The sequence below is a fragment of the Pan troglodytes genome, chromosome 9 (genome assembly GCF_028858775.2).
Source record: "Pan troglodytes isolate AG18354 chromosome 9, NHGRI_mPanTro3-v2.0_pri, whole genome shotgun sequence".
NCBI classification, from domain to species: domain Eukaryota; kingdom Metazoa; phylum Chordata; class Mammalia; order Primates; family Hominidae; genus Pan; species Pan troglodytes.
Genome location: NC_072407.2, coordinates 80,806,073 through 80,824,003, shown reverse-complemented (window position 1 = coordinate 80,824,003; position 17,931 = coordinate 80,806,073). Strand labels below are relative to the sequence as shown.

Below are 17,931 nucleotides of genomic sequence, written 5' to 3'. Positions count from 1 at the left end.
AGGGAGGGGATTTCCACTGTGACATGGTCACCATTCAGTCCTGATCAGGGATGTAACTGTTCCCAATCACGTAGCAATGCATTCCCCGTGCCTCTGAGTGCTTTTCCTCTTTCTCTGAACTCTAGCCTTCAACACCTCTACTCTTAGACAAAGAGAGGATTCAAAAATTACATCCTTACATCATTCCTTCCATAGTAGTGGCCCTGAGATTCAAAACTACCCCTTAACAGTGGAGCTTATAATTACAGATGTGTTTCACCGAACTCTCATCTCATGTTAAGACATTATCCCTGGAGGCAAGGCCATAGGGAAAGTGTTCCTAGGTAAGCTCTGTAGGGGTGGGCCTTATAGGATGAATGTCCCAGCCATCAAACCCTTCGGTTTCACCCATTTCTCAGAATGAAGTCCAAACTCAGTGTAGTGTTTAGGGTTCTTTGGGATCTGGCCCCCACCTGCCCTTCTAGCCAAATGCTCTGTTAGTCACTAAGCTCCATGAGGGTAGCAAACATGTCTTGTTCACCTCTGCAGCCCCAGGACTCAGCATGGCCTGACCCACAGCACCTGCTCAATAAATAGTGATAAATGAATGCATGAACACATGATTGAATGTGTTCTTGATTGTGGCATTTGGTTCATCACAGGGTTTGTACATATAAGGTACAAAGGATAATTATGTTGGCACCCTTCTGTTTGAAAACACTATGATTTACAGGTCCTTTCAAAGTGAAGATTAAATGGGAACATATGTGAGTCACCTAGCACAGTATAGGTGTATAGTGGGTTATGGTCACGTCTCATCTCTCCTTTAATCTGCACAAAAACCCTACAAGAAAGGTGTCAGCTATCCATGTTTTACCAATTTACATAATACTTTAACCAGCAAATACTTACTGAGCCCCTACAGTATACCAGGCACTCTTCTAATCAGAGAGGATGGAGACCAAAGAGTCCCTGCCTTCGTAGAGTGTGCATTCTGGGAAAGGGGAGGGGAACAACAACAACAAAATGGAGATAAGTGAACTGATAAAGAAGCTAAGGCTTGGAAAAATTTTAAGTGATCCTGCCCAGGGACAAAAAGCTAAAAAGTGATAGCATCTCCAGCTATGCTTTTTTACTCAAAATCATTTTCCTCAGCACTCCACGCTGTTTAAACAAAGTGAGGATCAGATTAGCTCATTATGTTGTGTATTAACAGTTCTGCTTGTGACCAAGAAAGATGGCTGAGACCTTTGGCAAAAATGAGATCCATGCAGCATTCATGCCTTTGGGATACTTTGAATTACCTTTCCCTGTTGAATAGAGAATTGATGTTCAATACACAGTCTAAATTGGACTTTTATCCTTGTTTGCAAAGCTCATGTAAAGACATGATTGTAAGCACAGATGTGCAGGGTCTTAGGAATAATTCTTTTTATATAGCTCTGTTTATAGCGATATAATAAATGGTCCTCTTAAAGCTACGCTGGCTTGCATTGTTCATTATGTGGCCACAAAGCTAATTTATGATAGGTATATAACTGCGTCTTGCACTGTTAATCCCTGATGAAACCCCACAGCCTCTGAGGAGGTACGTATAACTTTGGATGAGATTACTAAGTATTCTTTAGTTAGCTCAGCAAATGGAAACAACCAAACTATTAGAAGGGACTTTGAATAGAATTATGAGATCTCCCTTTCCTCAGTCCTGGCTATACCACCCCCCGTAACTGGTGTCAAACACGTATGTGTCCTCATGTGCAAAGGCAAGAGAGAACCATGTGATGAGGAAAGTCCCTGAGTCAGACAGACCTGGATTCAAATCTTTTTTTGGGGGTTTCAAATCTTGGCCCTGCTACTTACTAATTATAATTTTGGGCAAGTTACTTTACCCTTTGAAGCTATAAAATGGAGATAATGATAGTACCTACCTTCTGGAGTTATAGTGAGAATTATTTAAGAAAATGAAAGGCTGGGCACGGTGGCTCACACCTGTAATCCCAGCACTTTGGGAGGCCGAGGCGGGTAGATCATGACATCAAGGAGTTCAAGACCAGCCTGGCCAAGATGGTGAAACCCCGTCTCCACTAAAACTACAAAAATTAGCCAGGCGCAATGACAAGCATCTGTAATCCCAGCTACTCAGGAGGCTGAGGCGGAGAATCTCTTGAACCCGGATGGCAGAGGTTGCAGTGAGCTGAGATCGTGCCACTGTACTCCAGCCTGGGCAACAGAGTGAGACTCCATCTCAAAAAAAAAAAGAAAAGAAAAAAAGATTTGGCCCATTATATGAGCTTAATACTTGTTAGCTGTTGTTATGATGATGATTAAAACACTCATTAGTAGAGCACTTGATATTAACAAAGACATATGACTATAAGACGTAAGATGAAATCCCTTTCAGAACTATAGATTCTAATTTTTAAATCTCTAGCCTATAAATGACTAGAAGGGTCTCATGATTGCCACAAGGCCAGGAATATAAAAGGCAGCTTTAAAAGTATTGTAATAGTGAAAACAATTGGCGTTTGTTGAGTGTCCCATAGCATACAAAGATGTTTCACATGGCAACACACACCCTGCGCAACAGCAGCCCTGTGAGGTTGGGATGACAGGTACGGTATTGCCCCTGTTCCTGTGATGAGGCTAGAGGAGTGGCCGTGACTTGCATGAGCCATGCTGGTGAGGGAGGAAGCTGGAAGTCAAGGCCTGGCCCCACGCTGGGGCAGCCTGCTTCCCAGCACTCCCCACAGGCCGCGTTCCTCCTCAGCTGTCACTTCGCCTCTGGAAGCTGGTTTGAAGGAGAAGGAGGGCATTTCAACTGTTCTCTCTCCTCAGCCCCTGCTGTGCAGGAACTGCTGGCCTGGGTTCCACCCTGCTTCTGCCACATGGTAACTGTGCGACCTTGGCAAGAAAGCTCACTTTTCTTGACTTCAGTTTCCTTATCTGAAAAATGGAGATAGTAATAGTACCTGCCTCAGCGGGTTATGTAATCATTAAAGTACATCGTTTTGGTATATACGTAGAACAGTGTCTGTCATACAATAAGCACTTAATGTCTTTCTACCACCTCCCTTCCAAGGGCACTTTCATTGAGTGAAAGCTGTTTTAAAGCTATTGAGTTTTTGCAGTGAAGCTATGCAAGGAATGCCTCGTTGCCTGGATCCACTAGAGTCAAGAAACTATCTTTCTGTTTAGGGAGTTAGCTACAGGGCAGCAGAACAGGCACTGGGCTTTTTGGGGGAAGAGTTGCTCCCCACTCGTTGAATGGCTTCATCATGTGGCTTAACCCTCTAACCCTTAATTTTCCCTTAGGTAAAATTACTTTATGGAATCACTGTGAGGATTAGGTGAGGAAATTTGGGCAAAGTAGTTCTTGTAGTATCTGGCACAGCTCACACCCTAGACAAACAGTAGCTCTAGTCATCTTGCTTATGCTGCTTGCTCCCTGGCATGGCAGAGCTGGCATAGACACTGCCCAGTCCCTCCCATCAGGAGCTGCAGGCCAAAGGACAAATCCCAAGTGATCCTTGCACCATCAGCATTGGTTCTGGGTTCTTGGGTTGGTAGAGATGGGCCCCTGCTGCCTGCTGCCTCCTAGGAGGGAACACTGTCTATTCCCTGAGATGAGTGTCTTGCTGTTTGGCACCAAGAACAGGATTTAATGAAAGCAGCTTAAATCAACATGCCCTGCACTCAACAACCAGCCCTGTATTGAAATGTGAGCTGACAAGTTCCCCAGCACTTTGGTTAGGTTTGTGGAAACAGTGAAGTCAGATTTTATACAAGTGTTTACTCAGTTCCCTGGCTTCCTGGCAACTTGGCTTCCAGTCTCATCTCAGAAATTCCTCTTTCAATCCAGCCTCATGCATGTGGTCTTCCTTCCTGATAAATCACACGACATAACTGTTGCAGCAGATTCTTATGCCCCAGAAGAGCACAGGACATAGGCCCCAGTGGGACTTCACTTCCTGAGTCACTTGGGAGGATGATACTGATCATGGTGGTGGTAGTGATGGTGGGGGAGGTGGCTACTGCTGTTGCTGTTAAACAGATAGAAAAGAGTTGGAGGGGGGGAGTGACTGGCCCTAAGTGACTCGGCTTACCAGTGGCAGTTTGAATTAAATCCAGGCCCTTTGTTCCCAAGTCCTCAGCTCTTGCCTCATGCCCCCTTTCTATCCAAAGAGGTGTTCATGTTGCCAGTCTTATCTTTCTTTCTGACAAGCCACAGGATAGAGTAACAAAGAGCCATCCATTTCTTAGTATTTAGCATGTACCAGGCACTGAACTAAGTCCTTTACAACCTTATCTTCACTAAGGTTCATAAGAACCCTGGGAAGGAAGTATTACTAGTATTACCATTTCCAGATGAGGAAACTGAAGCTCAGAAAGATTAAATTACATACTGGCATCCCTTTTCTCCCCCAACCCTCACCCGACTCGTAAGTGGCGGAGTCCAGATTCAAACCAGATCTGGCTCCAAGGTCTCTCCTAAACACTATGTTATATTGACCGATGTATTCTAATCAATCAATCAATCTCTCTCTCTCTCTCTCTCTCTCTCTCTCTCTCCAAACTGTGAACTCTGTGAGGTCAGGGCCTATAAGTATCCCTAGCATAGGGCCAAACATGCATTAGGTTCTTGGTGATTATTGCATGAATGACTTAACCAGTGAATAGTCAAAGAAAGAAAAAGAGCCCACTGGGAACACAGGGAAGAGAGGGGCTGCAGCCGAAAGCTCTGTCCAGGAAGATCCCAGCACACTACCCGACAGCGAACCTAATCCCTTCTCTCAGGACTCCACCTCCTCCCCACCTCCTCATAAACCCCTTCCCTCCCACTCCCCACACAGTGTGCTGGGCTAACACCAAATCTCTGTGCTCCTTGTCGGTCACTTCCCAGACCTAGATCATGTTAGTTTCATGCGCAGTGCCAGCCAGCCAGAAGCCCTCCTGGACAAGAGCTGGCATCATTTCACCTCCTTCAAGCCATCTTCCCCAGGGAGCAGGCCTGCTGGGCTGAATGCCTCATCAACTTTTGCATAAAGTGGGCACACTCAGCAGCACTGCTGAGCAGAACGACTCCTCCCATCTCCCCTTCCTTGTGCTTTAGTTGGCTTTTCACCCTCTTGGCTCAGAGCTGTCTCAGAAAAGGGAAAGAATGTAATCTCTTTGAGATGGTCCTTAGAATTGGAAAGGCTCACCTTTCTTTCAGAGCTTAATGGCTTCTAAAGATTTTAGCCTCTGTGGCATTTTCCATGGTACGCTTTCAAAAGCCATCCCTTAGACTCATCATTTGTCCCTGTTGGTTCTCCCTCAGGTCTTCCTTCCCCACCCTTACCCCCATAGCCTCTCTCCTCAGCCTCATAAATTTATTCCTCATTTCCACTGCTATATGAGCTCTCTCCAGTCTTGTCTCCCATAAATGACTTTTATTTGAGAGGGCCCTCTCACTATATTTTATTCCTTAGGGTTGCTGGCTCACAGAAGCAATACGTGGCAGAGATTTTGCATGTAAAATGCTCATGCTGCGGGTTTATGATTCTTATCATTTGATTGCAATTGAGTTTTGTGGAATAACAGGTGGAGATGTTTTAGAGATTCAGTGGCACAGGTTTGGAGGTAACACGTGCAGTCAGCAAGAATTGCATGAAATTTGGAGTAGGACCAGGCTAGATTTTCAAGACTCAGCTTAAGCATAGACTATGGCTAATGACACCTGCCTTGCAGGGTTGTTTTCCAAATCAGATTTATCATGTATATGGTGGCTGCATTCAGTAAGCAGTCAATAAATGAAGTAGTTGTATATAGTTTTAGAATGCATGATTAGATTTAAATTATCCAAACAGTCCTTAAACTCTAACAAATGTAATTCTTAGGACAGTTTATACAGTGAAGGTTTGGAGCCAGAAGGCCTGGACCTGAATCTGTGTAACCTTAAACAACTCACTTGCTCTCTCAGAGGCGCAGTTTCCTTGCAGTTTCTGAATCTCTCTACCATCCCCTTTCCCCAGCCCCAACACTGGTCATTGACTCTAGATGAAGAGTCATTATCTAGATCATTATCTAGATGAAGAGTCAGATAAAAGCTGACACATTAACCCCAAACAACTAGGTCAGTGGCCCACAGCACAAGGGAGTTAGGGTCAGCCTCCTCTCAGCATCACAAGCTTCCTGAGGTCCATTCCAGAGAAGAGCACAACCTCCTCAGAGAGAGCACCCCACAATAGCTCCAGACCTGCTCCCACACTGACACATTCACTGCATTCATTCACTGAATCTTTCTGGCCTATCCTGTGTGCTGGGCATTCACTGTTTTAGGCACCGAGGATCAGACAGCCCCACAGCCTGGTCAGGAAATGAGACGCCTAATTATTCAGCATGAGCAGAGCTCTGATTGATGTGTGTACAGTAGGGTTTGGGAGCACAAAAGCAGCAGCAGTGAACTTGGCCAGTAATGGGATGGGAGAGGAACTGGAGAAGGTTGTCACCAGCCAGAGATCTGTGAGCCAGACCCTGAAAGGGGACTGAAGGGAGGCCCCCTGGTGGCCAAGGAGGAGAGGGCAGTGCAGGCCAAGGGAACAGCGTGTGCACAAGTAGAGAGCATGCATGGTCAGCTGGACAGTCACGCCTCAGTCCGGCTGGAGATAGGAGCTGCAGGGGTGGGTGGCAGGAAAGAAGGCCAGAGGTAGGCAGGATCCAAACCTCGGAGCCCGCTGAATGCCGTGCCAAAAATCTTGGCTTAAAATAATTGTCAATGAACATTGACTGTTTCCCTTTCAGACTCCACATCAGATCTCTTTCTTTGGCTCTCTCAACTCAATCTGGCCTAGATTCTACCTTAACACAGTGGAACCCTCCAGAATTCACACTCAGATCCTCTAAGCTTTCAGTTTATTCTCTATTAATCTCTTCCCCTACCCAAAGGGAAAGAGAATCACAAAGCATAAATAATAACAATAACGACTAGATGGATATGGCGCTGAAAAGCCCTGTTATCAAATTAAGTCACAATTGACAGCAAAATAAACTCAATGCTTTAACAAAAATAAGCTTAAAGTAGCAACCGGGTTAAAATAATTAAAGCTCTAAACATAGCAGTTGCACTAGAGCTAAATTCAATTTTATTTACGAGGCAAAATATAATTACATTTAAATTTGAGGGAACAGAATTTAATTCTTATTAATGACAGAAAGACTGAGTGAGATGCTTTAATGCCAGAGAAATTGTCTTATGTTCATGGATGGGAGAGAAAATTAGATTCAGCATTGAGCATTCTCCCCTGTTACAAGTCTCATTTGTGTAGCTAGAATTGTTCCTTCTCTGAGAAGCATTAGCTTCTCAGCCCAGAAAGCACAGCACCAACATCCAATTAAACATCAAAAGGAAACAATCAAGTTAGACTATTTCTGTATAGGCATGTTATAGGAGGGGAAACTCAAGGTTAGAATCTCTCCAGAGGAATAATATCCATTGAGACTTGACATTTCCTGTACCCCTTCCCAACAGCAAGTGATAGCCTGAAATCAAAGTTCAGAATAATAAATATCCAGGAGATTGACAGTGGCATAGAGAGGAAGGGAAGTGTCAGAGGGCGGCACGGAAGAGCCTACCAGTTGCCTGGGAGGTAGTGTGGCGGTTTAGACACAATGAGATGGTCAGTTCCTAACATTTAATCAAAGACTGGAAAATTGGGCCCAGACAAGCATGCTGCTAAATACTGCCAGAGTTAAAGGTTGATAAACCAAGAGCTGGCAGATTTGTAATTTAGTAGAATTTCCCCTGACAGCCCTGGAACGTTTTCTTTCAGAATTGGATCTTTTCAGTATGCAAATGTAAGCCCTTCTGAAATTGGGCTTCAGAATGAAGTTTCTATTTGGATGCCCAAGCTGATATCTTGTACAAAATCTCTAGTTGTCTTCCTGAATCAAACTGCTGTTATTATAACTTGTAATCTAAAAAGAAAAACTGTTCTTTCAATGGAAATTTTATATTTTACAGAGCTCCTTCATGTATGTGCTTCATGATTTATTCAAACAGCAAATACATTAACCGCTGACATTGCAGATGGTGTTACTCCCAGGAAACCAGGGTCCAGAGAACTTGCGTGACTTGCTCAAAGACACTCTGAGAAAACAATGAGTCACTTCCAGGCTTCTCTGGCTTCAGAGCCCATGTTTATCCCCTGCACAACTCTGCCATTGGCTATTACCAAGGTTTGTGCTGAAACTGCCAGAAATCAGGTATCAGGTTTTGGATAGCACTTCATTTAGTAACACTGCCAGAGGAACCATGTAAATTGGATCATGACTTTGGTGTACTAATATTACTACAAGGGTTTCAGAAAAAGAACAATTGCTCTCAACCAATGGTCAGGGAAGCTTCTTGGAGAAAGTGGAATTCAAGGTGGTGGTGGAGGTTGGATACGAGTAGGTAGTGATAAAAGGAAGAGGCAAGCACCTTGCAGCAGCCAATTGTAGAAGTCAAAGATTTGCAACATATACAAAGATGGGAGATCAAGGCATTTTCTAGGAAAGATGAGTAGCTTGAAGTGGCTTAGCTTTTAGGATATTTGTGGCAGTAGTGAGAGGGGGAAAAGATGAGGAAAGCCAGCATGAATAATCTTGAAGGAGTTTAGGTTTTTTCTGTCTTTGGGAGCCACTGAGAAGTTTTAGGCAGAGGTGTGACAAGGTCAGGTTTGGTTTTAGAAACCTAGTCTATTGTCAGCATACAGTTGGAGGTTCTTGGGGGACAGCCAGGTGGAAGTGTCCAGGAAAGAGTTAGATAGATGAGCTTATGACTGAGTGGAGAAATGAGCCTTTTACAAAAGGTTATTAGGGTCAGAGGTCATTAGGAAGAGAGTGTAACATCAGCTGTCTCTTCATTTCACCCACTTGGGCCCTTTTAGTGGGGGTCAGGTTGTGTTCCAGTCCTGGCCGAAAATACACATCCCAGTCTCGTTATTTGGCTTCCTTGCTCACTAGTTCTTTCCTGACTTGTTATCCTTCTGCAGAGTCAGCTCCTATTTGGAGGCCTCCTCCAAGCTGGGTTTGAACTCCTCTAATCAGGAAGCCAGATACTCTCCAATTAAGAGGAATAGCAGTGGCTTACTGCTTCCTGTGGTAGGTGCTTTGTAAAGACTTGAAAATCTAGTCCTGGGGGAATAGATGTGGAGACCTGCTCTGCACCCACATACTGGAATCCACTTTTCTGCTTGGTTTGAAAGCTCTCCAAGCTCCTTGAATGAGGTGAAAGGCCGTGTGGTTTCCAAGGCTCATTAACTTTCCGCCATCTCGATCCGTGGAACAGAGCCATGGCTTGAAGCGCTCTGACTCTCGGGTGATAGGGAGGGAAGTTGAAAAGCACAGGAGAGTAGCTTGGGTTTGGCCTCAATGTCTAAAGGAGACTAATTACTGTAAGGAAGTCAGAGGTTCCTTTGCTGTACCTTCTTCCCCTTCTGGCTCCTTCCTGAAACCTGCACTGAGACTGAAAGCCATCTGTCCAACTTAGTGAGGGAGGCAGGGAGACAGCGTGGGTGCCATACTTTCAGAATGCTAATTTGTACAAAATATATGGAGATCTGGTCTGTGGGAGAAAAAGCTAACTTTTAATTAGCCTACTGTGTGCTGGGCATGGTGGCTGGCATTGTGCACATTTACACACATAGGCAGACTTGAGTTTCTTGTGGATACGAATAATTTCATATAATCTCGTATCCTCAGCCCCTAGGCCTATCTGTCACATAGTAGATGCTCAGTATATTTTTAAATCTGTTTTAAAACTCTGATAGATAGATATCATTATCACCATTTTATAAATGACAAAAATAAGGCTCAAAGGTGTGCAGTATTTGTTTCACATAGCTAGGAAGTAGCAGAGCAGGCTCTTACCTGATTCCAAGCCCCTTCTCTGAAAAATCACAGAATCTTGAACAGTTACGTGAGCACTCTGTCCTGTACCACTGGAATCTGGCAATACAGATACAGTCGGAAGACATGTTTCCTGTGTAAGACTCACTAGGGAATGCAGAGATTAATTTGATGATGGCAGGGTTCTCTAGACAACTCAGGTAGACTAATAACCCTGAGAAAGGGAGATCCACATAAAAGTGCTTTGGGAAGGCAGAAGGTGAAACTCCTTCCAGCTGCCGGGAGGGGGTTTCAAGGAGGAGGTGGCATTGGAGCCAGAACTCAAAGCACATTTAGATTTGAACACATGAAGATCACGGTAAAGGAGCCCAGACTATGGAAATGGCACAGGCAGAAGCACAGAAGAAGGCCCAAAGAGCGCAGTGACCACCATCTGGCAGCTACTTGTCCAGCTGCCCCCTTACATTGACTGTTTGCCAAGGCAGCCAGCAGGTTCCTACTCAGGTACTGACATGCATGTCACTGTGTGGCATAGGATAAGGTACTTCCTAGATGGGCCCTAGTTTTCCCATCTAGAGAATTCTTTTCTAACCATAAAGCCTGCTCCTCTAGTTTTGCTCTTTTTCTCCCTTGACATTAATCCACCTAAAGGAAATCTCCTGGCCAGAACCAGGCCACTTCCTACCCAGTGCCAGTTCTCTCCTGGCTCAATCTCCTTCTACATTTTCTGCTCTTCCGCTGGTCCATCACTCACAGCTCCCTGGTCTCTGTGCCTTTACTCCACATCCACCTTGCAAAACCCAGGATCATTTTAACCATTCACCATTTCTGATCTCACAGCTGTGCTTCTGAATGCCACTAAGCCAAATCACATCATGCTCATGATCTTTAGCCTCTCCTGGGCCCTCCCAGCTGCAGTTCTTGTACTTTGTGAGTTCTCGCTCTCATTCGCCATGGGGCTGTTTCAAATGTTCACATCTATTCACCAGCACCCTGCTCCAGGGAGATTCCTGCCTCCTACCTCACTGAGAACGCTGAGGCCAATAGTTTAGTGCTGCCCCATTATCCTGCCTGCTTCCCATACAGACTGTGTCCCACATGACTCTCTGTCTGATCCCTCTACCCAGAGGGTGAAGTACCCACTATGCCCATTCCTCTGATTGTGCTTCGGAAATAGTCCTCTCTACCTGTTGAAAGGCACCTCAGCTGAGCATCCCCTTGCTCCCTCCAGTATCTTCAACCCCTCCTTTCCCTGATGCTTTCCAGCACATAAACATGAAATAGTTGGGACACTTAGATGGCCTGGTGACACACAGCTGGTTAGGTGATTACACATTTGGGTGGATGGACAGATAGATGGGCTGATGGATGAGCAGACGGATGGAGGATGAACAGACAGATAGACAAACAAAAGGAAAAGTGCTTAATACAGTCAGCATTGGGTTGAGGTGAGGAAGGAAACTCAAACACTGATTCCAGAGATCTTATAGTCTAGCTGGGGCTATGATCTAAGATGTAATTAACAATCAGGGGATACACTCATATGGCATCTGAGGTATTGTCTAAACCTGATCCCACAACTCATAGGCCAAAAATCATGTGAATCACAGTCACCTTTCATTTCTAGCTAAGTACCTTTGAGCATTTAATGTCTCCAAGCTGTTTCCTCAACTATGATATGGGAGTGAAAGCATCATTGCAGGACTATTGCAAGAATTTAATGAGTTAATATTTGTGTTCCAACAACAACAGTTGCAGTTCTGGAACATTGAAGGTACTTCATTTTCTTATTTTTGCCTCAAATGCTGACTATTAATGGTTTGGCTTGGACTTTAAGTATGCCAGAATTTCTGATAAACTCCCCCACTTGTGCAGTAACTCAGATGAGCTAGTGATAAAACAAAAAATCATGGCAGGAATCATTTAAAATTAACCCTCTATTAAAATTTCTTAAGGTCACTCTTGGAATCTCAGGTCCTCAGCAAAATAGAACAATTGTACTTATTACCTCTTCTAGTGCTAAATGCAGACTTATGAAAGGACTTCCCAGGAGGTCCCAGGGGGCCAAGACTCTGTTTCCACATGACTGGAATTTTAGAAACAGCTTCATTTGCACCTGTTCCTTGCTCAGCAGGAAGGCGTGCAGATCTTTGGGCGGGGGCCCTTCTACCCCTTACTTGTATCAGTTTTGAGCGTCTTTCCAAGTAGAAGAAATTTTATGGGAAAATTGTGCATAAGTCTTTCCCTTTCGGAGAAAGGCACAGCTTCCCCTACCAGCTATTTTAATGAACAGGATTGTAAAGTAAGTCCAGACAAATTAAAACGTAGCTGCGATAGGTCCCAGGCTTCATCTGGGCTTGCACGGGGATTAACATCTAATGAGAGGAGCATGGGGCAGCTTTTCCTGTACATGTACATTTTTTGGCATAATTAACCAAGAGCCAAACCTTGTGTCTTTTCCCTGCTCTTTCGCCTCTTCCTCATGTGTTCACCCCCTTCCACATCATAGAAAGAGAACAGGTGTGACTTGGGCATTAGCATGAAGAAGATGTGTCTGTGGGTGTAAGGACTGAGGCATTGTTTTAAATTACAGAGTTCACACACAGAGATTGGAGAAAATGAGTTTCTAAGAAGCTTAGGCACAAAGGACACTGAGCCTCTACATAATGTATTTAACAAAATAACCTGTGTACAACGTGGCACTGAGATAGAGTCACATCAACCGACATACACCTCTTCCATTAAAGCTTTTTTCATTCATCTATTCTTTCAACAAACATTTGTTGAAAGCCATGCTGGGCCACACCTGGTGCTAGTGCCAGGGGACCACGTTGGACCTTCCGATCAGGTGGGCTTCCAACCTAGATAGAGGACAGTGCACGGGTGAGGCAGGGAAGAGGTGGGATAGGGAAAGGGTGGTGCTGTGGGTTTGACTTTCTGTAGGGGAAGAGTTCACGTGTTGCCAGGTTCATCTCCAAGGGCCTGTACAGTTCAATCAAGAACTCTGTAAGCTTGGAATAGGAATTTTTGGACAGTTGGAGTTTTTCCTCTGATTTTGAGAGGAAGTCCAGGCTACAAATACAAATGGCTTCTACCTAGGTTTTGATACTCATGGCTGATGATGCCATGCTAGGTGACCAGAGGAAGAGCATGCTTTTCTAGTAGTAGCCCCAAAGTTTGAGACCACTACTAGAAAAGCAAATATTTCATTCTTCAGGAACACATTCCTCTGCTGGGTTACTTGGAGCTGTGCTGATGGAATCATCTTAGGTCCTCATCAATTAGTCATACACAGCATAGTGTACACAGAGCTTTTCATATAAACTATTTTCTTCAGTTGTCACCACTCATCCTAGAGGGGGACCATTATTACTCTCCTCATTTTAGGGGTAAAGAATTATGTCTCAGAGAGATTAAGTTCCCCAAGTACCCACAGCTAGGAAACTGGGGAGTCAGAATCTGAACTCAAGTCTCCCCTATGGCTTGTGTACTCCTAGTACTTCAAAAGATTCCTCCCAGACCCCAGCCCTCCACCATTAATTCAGAAAGCTCTGATGTTGGTCATGTGAAAGCCAACTAGCATTTATCAAACCCTCCCTTGTTATTGGGTATGTTGCAAACGTCAGAATTCATATCTGATCTTCTAAGTTTAGTCTAGTGTACTTGCCACTACATCTCCTTTCTCATAAAAATGTGTGTATTTATTATATACTGAATATGTGCCAGGCACTATGTTAGAAGCTATACTTTTGTTCATGCTAAATTGATTTAGGTTATATCTGTCTGCCATGCTAGAATGTAAACTCCTTGAGGTCAAGGAAAAATTCATGCCTGTCATAATCACCATGGGATCTCCAGTGCCCACTGTGGGGCTTGCACACAGGGAGCACCCAAGAAATCAACCAAATGAAAGTAATTCCTACAGCAATCCTCCAAAGTATAGTAGTTGACGTCATCCCTGTTTTACATAAGGGAACTTGTGACTAGGAGAGGAGCTGTAACCCACATTTCACAAAGGACCACTTACATTATGTAAAAGACATATGAGCTGTCAAAGCACATTCTTTAGCATAGTCCTGTTTAGCTTTCACTAGCCACTTCAGGAAATTATATCTGCTTTAATGTCAAAGCAGAATCTGAGAAGGAAAAATAAAGCAGTTCCTTTTGTTTCAAGGTATTTGAAAATAAGAAAAAAAGAAACAATAGGGACTATGACTTGAGGCCAAATGGTAAAGTAGCATCACAGGTTTCTACTCTCATCTTGAGTCTGTGGGTCTCTTCACTTAGTCAGATGGGCCCATCTGCAGAGAATCCAAGCACTCCCAAGCTGTATTACCTTCAGTTAGCACCCCATAAACATCAAGGGCCCTTCCATTAAAATGTGTAAGAGCTCACAACCCAGCTTGTAAAGGGCTGGTGGAGGGGTGCCCAGTCACCAGGCCACTTTAACTTCATGCCAGGAGAGCATGTCTAGTGTAAACTGGCAAGGAAGTTGAGTGTTTGGATGGACAGAGCAGTAATCTCCAGATGGGAAGGGTGAGACTAAGTGCCTGGGAAACTCTGTGTAGAGGACCTCATTTCATTTCACATATATCAGGGTCTGACTTGGATATAACAAAGGATAAGCAGGGCCAGAAGTGGCAGGAGGTGGGGATCTGCTGGAAAAGCTGAGAGTTTCCCTCAAAGGGAAGCCCACCTGTGACAGGTCAGTGTTCCTTGCCTGTTCTGAGGCTTCGTTTCCTTATCTGTGAAATGTCTGCCTTGAAGTACTTTTCCAAGGATTGTCAAAACAATGAAAAGACACTAGATGATCACATGACCTCGTAGAATGTTCTCATACTATCTGGGCCTCAGTATCCACACCACTAAGAAGGATAATAGCCAGGCATTCTCACAGCCCTGTTGTGATAGTTCAATGAGAAATTGTCCATGAAGAGTGCTTTGCAAACTGTAAAACTTGATGTGAGCATTAGTTAAATAAAAAATGGCTTTCCCACATATTACCTCATTTGATCTAACACCAACCCTGTGAAATTGGTGAAGTGGGAATTATCAACCCCATTTTACAGAAATGGAAAGCAAGGCTCAATGAATTGCATAATTGGCAGCTTGCAGATTACCCAGCCAGTAAGTGGTAAAGCCATAGGCAGATCAGACCTGTCTGACCCTAAGTTCCATGTTCTTTAATTCATTGTACATAGCAAAAAGGTGCAGGCATGAGTCATAGCTATAGGTTATTTGGATAATCTTTTGAATGCCAATATTAGTTTGTGCTTTATCTGGACTGTGATCTCCTGGGGGGCAGAGATTATATCTTATTGACCTCTGTATTTCTAGCACCAGGTACAGTCTCTGGCATATAGTAGGCATGTGTGGATATTATTAGAAGAATACATGAATTAGTATGAATTGATTGATACCTACTATATATTAGGTAGGAAGAAGCCTCTGAAGTGGTTGTCATCATCATTGTCACTTTGCAGAGGAAGAAAAGGAAGCTTACAGCTATTGAGTAGGTCATAGAGCAGGCAAAACTGAGATCTGGAATCACATCTGATTCCAAGTCTTACTGTCTTTTGTCCGTACTGTCTCCAGGTGACTTAATAAAGGAATGAAGTACGTTTTAGCTAAGACCTGAAGTCTGGAAGTTCATTGTGGGGAAAAGCCTGCCTCTTCTCTTGGTCCCTGATGGGCTCCATGTGCTCTGCTGCCTGAAAACACCATGGCTTTGGCCCCAGCAGCCCGCCCCTCTCCTGGCTCACACCTCAGTGAATAGTATGCTTTCTGCTGTTTACTTTCACACCATAAACCACCACCTGGCAAAAGTGCTGAGTAAACCCAAACAAATACTAAGCTGATTTTTCATCTCTCCAAGGGCCCTCAAGGGAAAGTTCCAGCCCTGACCCCAGGCCCAGCCTCCAGAGTCACCAGGAAGTCATTGCCCTTTCAATGTTGTACAGAAGAAATGGGAATTACAGAGACAGGACCTAGGATGTCCTGGGGCCTGGAGATTGTCATTCTTTATCTTGAGGCAAGCCCAAGTGTTTGTCTATGTGAGCAAGAAAGGAAAAGAGCTTGAACAGCATCCTAGGGGGCTGCTTGACATAGCTCCGCAGCCCTGTCCTCACGTGGGACAGTCTCATACAGGCAGGTCGCTAGAGAGAAACAGACAGGTGGGCCTGGTTGGACTTTTCAGCCAGGCTAAGTGGGGTGTGGTGAATGTTTACCATTCTCAGGCACCTGTAGCCCCAGGCATACCGTAATTCATCCATCATCCAACAAACCTTAGTAAGAGGTCTATTCTATACCAGGATCTGTGCTTGGTACCAGGGATGGAGGTGATCAAAGGAATTAGACCAGCCTCGGGTTCCTAGTCTGATGATAAGACAGACAAAGAAACAGAAAACCACTCTACCATGTAAAAATGGGAAGGAAAGAAACAAGTCAATAACCCACAGGGTGAATTACAGGAGATTTCTCAGAGGAGGGGGTACTTTTCAGCCAGGTCTTGGGGGTAGATTACACTGTCTAACAGGGAGGGTGCTCTGTCATAGAATCCCACATTCTTACAGCCTGAAGGGATCTTAAATACCATTAGGTTCCACCTGCAACAGATGAGGAAACTGACACCCAGAAGAGAGGAAGTGATCTCCCCAAAGCCACACAGTAGATTAGTAGCTGAGCAGGTATAGATCTCACAAACCTCCTAGACTCCCTGTCTGAAGTTCACTGTGCTGACCTCAATTCAGGAAACCTTTCCTGAGTTGCTTGATCTTTGTCATGCCTTTTTGTCATCCACTTCACTGGGTGCTCGCCAGAGCCCAGTTAGGTCAGCAAAGGGCTGCTGCAAGGCAGCATCATGCAGCTCACACTCTCCAGACAGGAACTGTAGCTCAGTGAAGTCAAGGGACCTGCCCCAGGTCACACAGCTCAGAAGCTCCTGAGCCTGGCATAGGACCCAGGTCCCTGGCTCCAGGTCAGAGATATCCCTTCCCACTTTACAGCTGAAGAATCTGATGTGTTACTGCACGTAATAAGTACCTCCCTTTTGAGGTAATGTGCTTGGCAGGATGTCTGGCACAGGAACACAACATACATGGTAACTCTTACTATTTGTTAAATTCTCAAACATTTTATTCATTGTCTTGTAGATTGGTAGGAAGGTCTGAGCCTCTGAGACCTAATTTTGTTTTCTTTTCTTTTTCAAAGTAGCTAAGATTATTAGCAGCTTCTAAACTAAGCATGCAGTTTGGAAGGGAGATGAGCAAATGCACCTTGACAGAGGTGCCAGCTAATTTAGTTTGAAAGAAATGAAAAGGATTGAGATTTTCATGTGAATTTGAAGCATGTGGGGCCACGAGGCATGAGAATCAAGTCAGTCTCTCTCCCTCAGAGCCCTGGCAGAGACCTTCAGTGGACATGGTTGCTCAACCTGTTTCCTAAAGAGCAGTATTTTGGAAGACTTTACCACCGCTGCCTGCAGTAAGCATGAAGCTGTTGCTGGCCTGGAGCCTGAGGGGCTTGTGAATCGGGCCCTGTGTGTTTTGCACTATCTCACAGATGTGCCTTTGTGAAGGGCGGGCAGCTCCACTCTGGCTATGAAGGGCCCCCCTCCAAACCATTTACTTTGGATCTGAAACCCCATTTAGATCGTTCTTGGAGTTGGGGTGAGGAAGCAGGAAGCTGAAAGAGAATAAACCCAGCAAAAGCACAGAACAAACTGCAGGTTTTGGACAACAACCTAGAGTATACTCATGGGGTTGGGGTTCAGCCTCCCTCCCGCACCCCAACCTCAATCAGAGTCCAGGCAGTCATGAAATGCAGGCCCCAGAACTCATCACGTGCCCAGCCAGACCACAAGCACTTCCTTTGGCGATGGGGACTCATCCTTACTTTGTTTTCACACATAACTGGTTTTTAATTACATTTGACTTTTCCTGATGTCGGTTCAGAATGCCGGTCCCCTTTGGAAGGGGCAAGCACAAAGGCAGGGACAGGCTGGCAAGAAGGAGAAGCAAATTGAGCAGAGCCCTACAATCCTTCCTCTTTTGGTGGGGAAACAGGCACAGGGCAAGATTCTGCCCA

At 44.7% G+C, this 17,931-nt stretch overlaps 1 protein-coding gene across 19 annotated transcripts in view; it reads left to right on the top strand.

The window, feature by feature from the left end:
* The window catches only part of TENM4 (teneurin transmembrane protein 4), a 3,006,191-nt gene that overhangs the window by 2,860,148 nt on the left and 128,112 nt on the right, over positions 1-17,931 (top strand). The gene's annotated exons all lie outside the window — the stretch shown is intronic.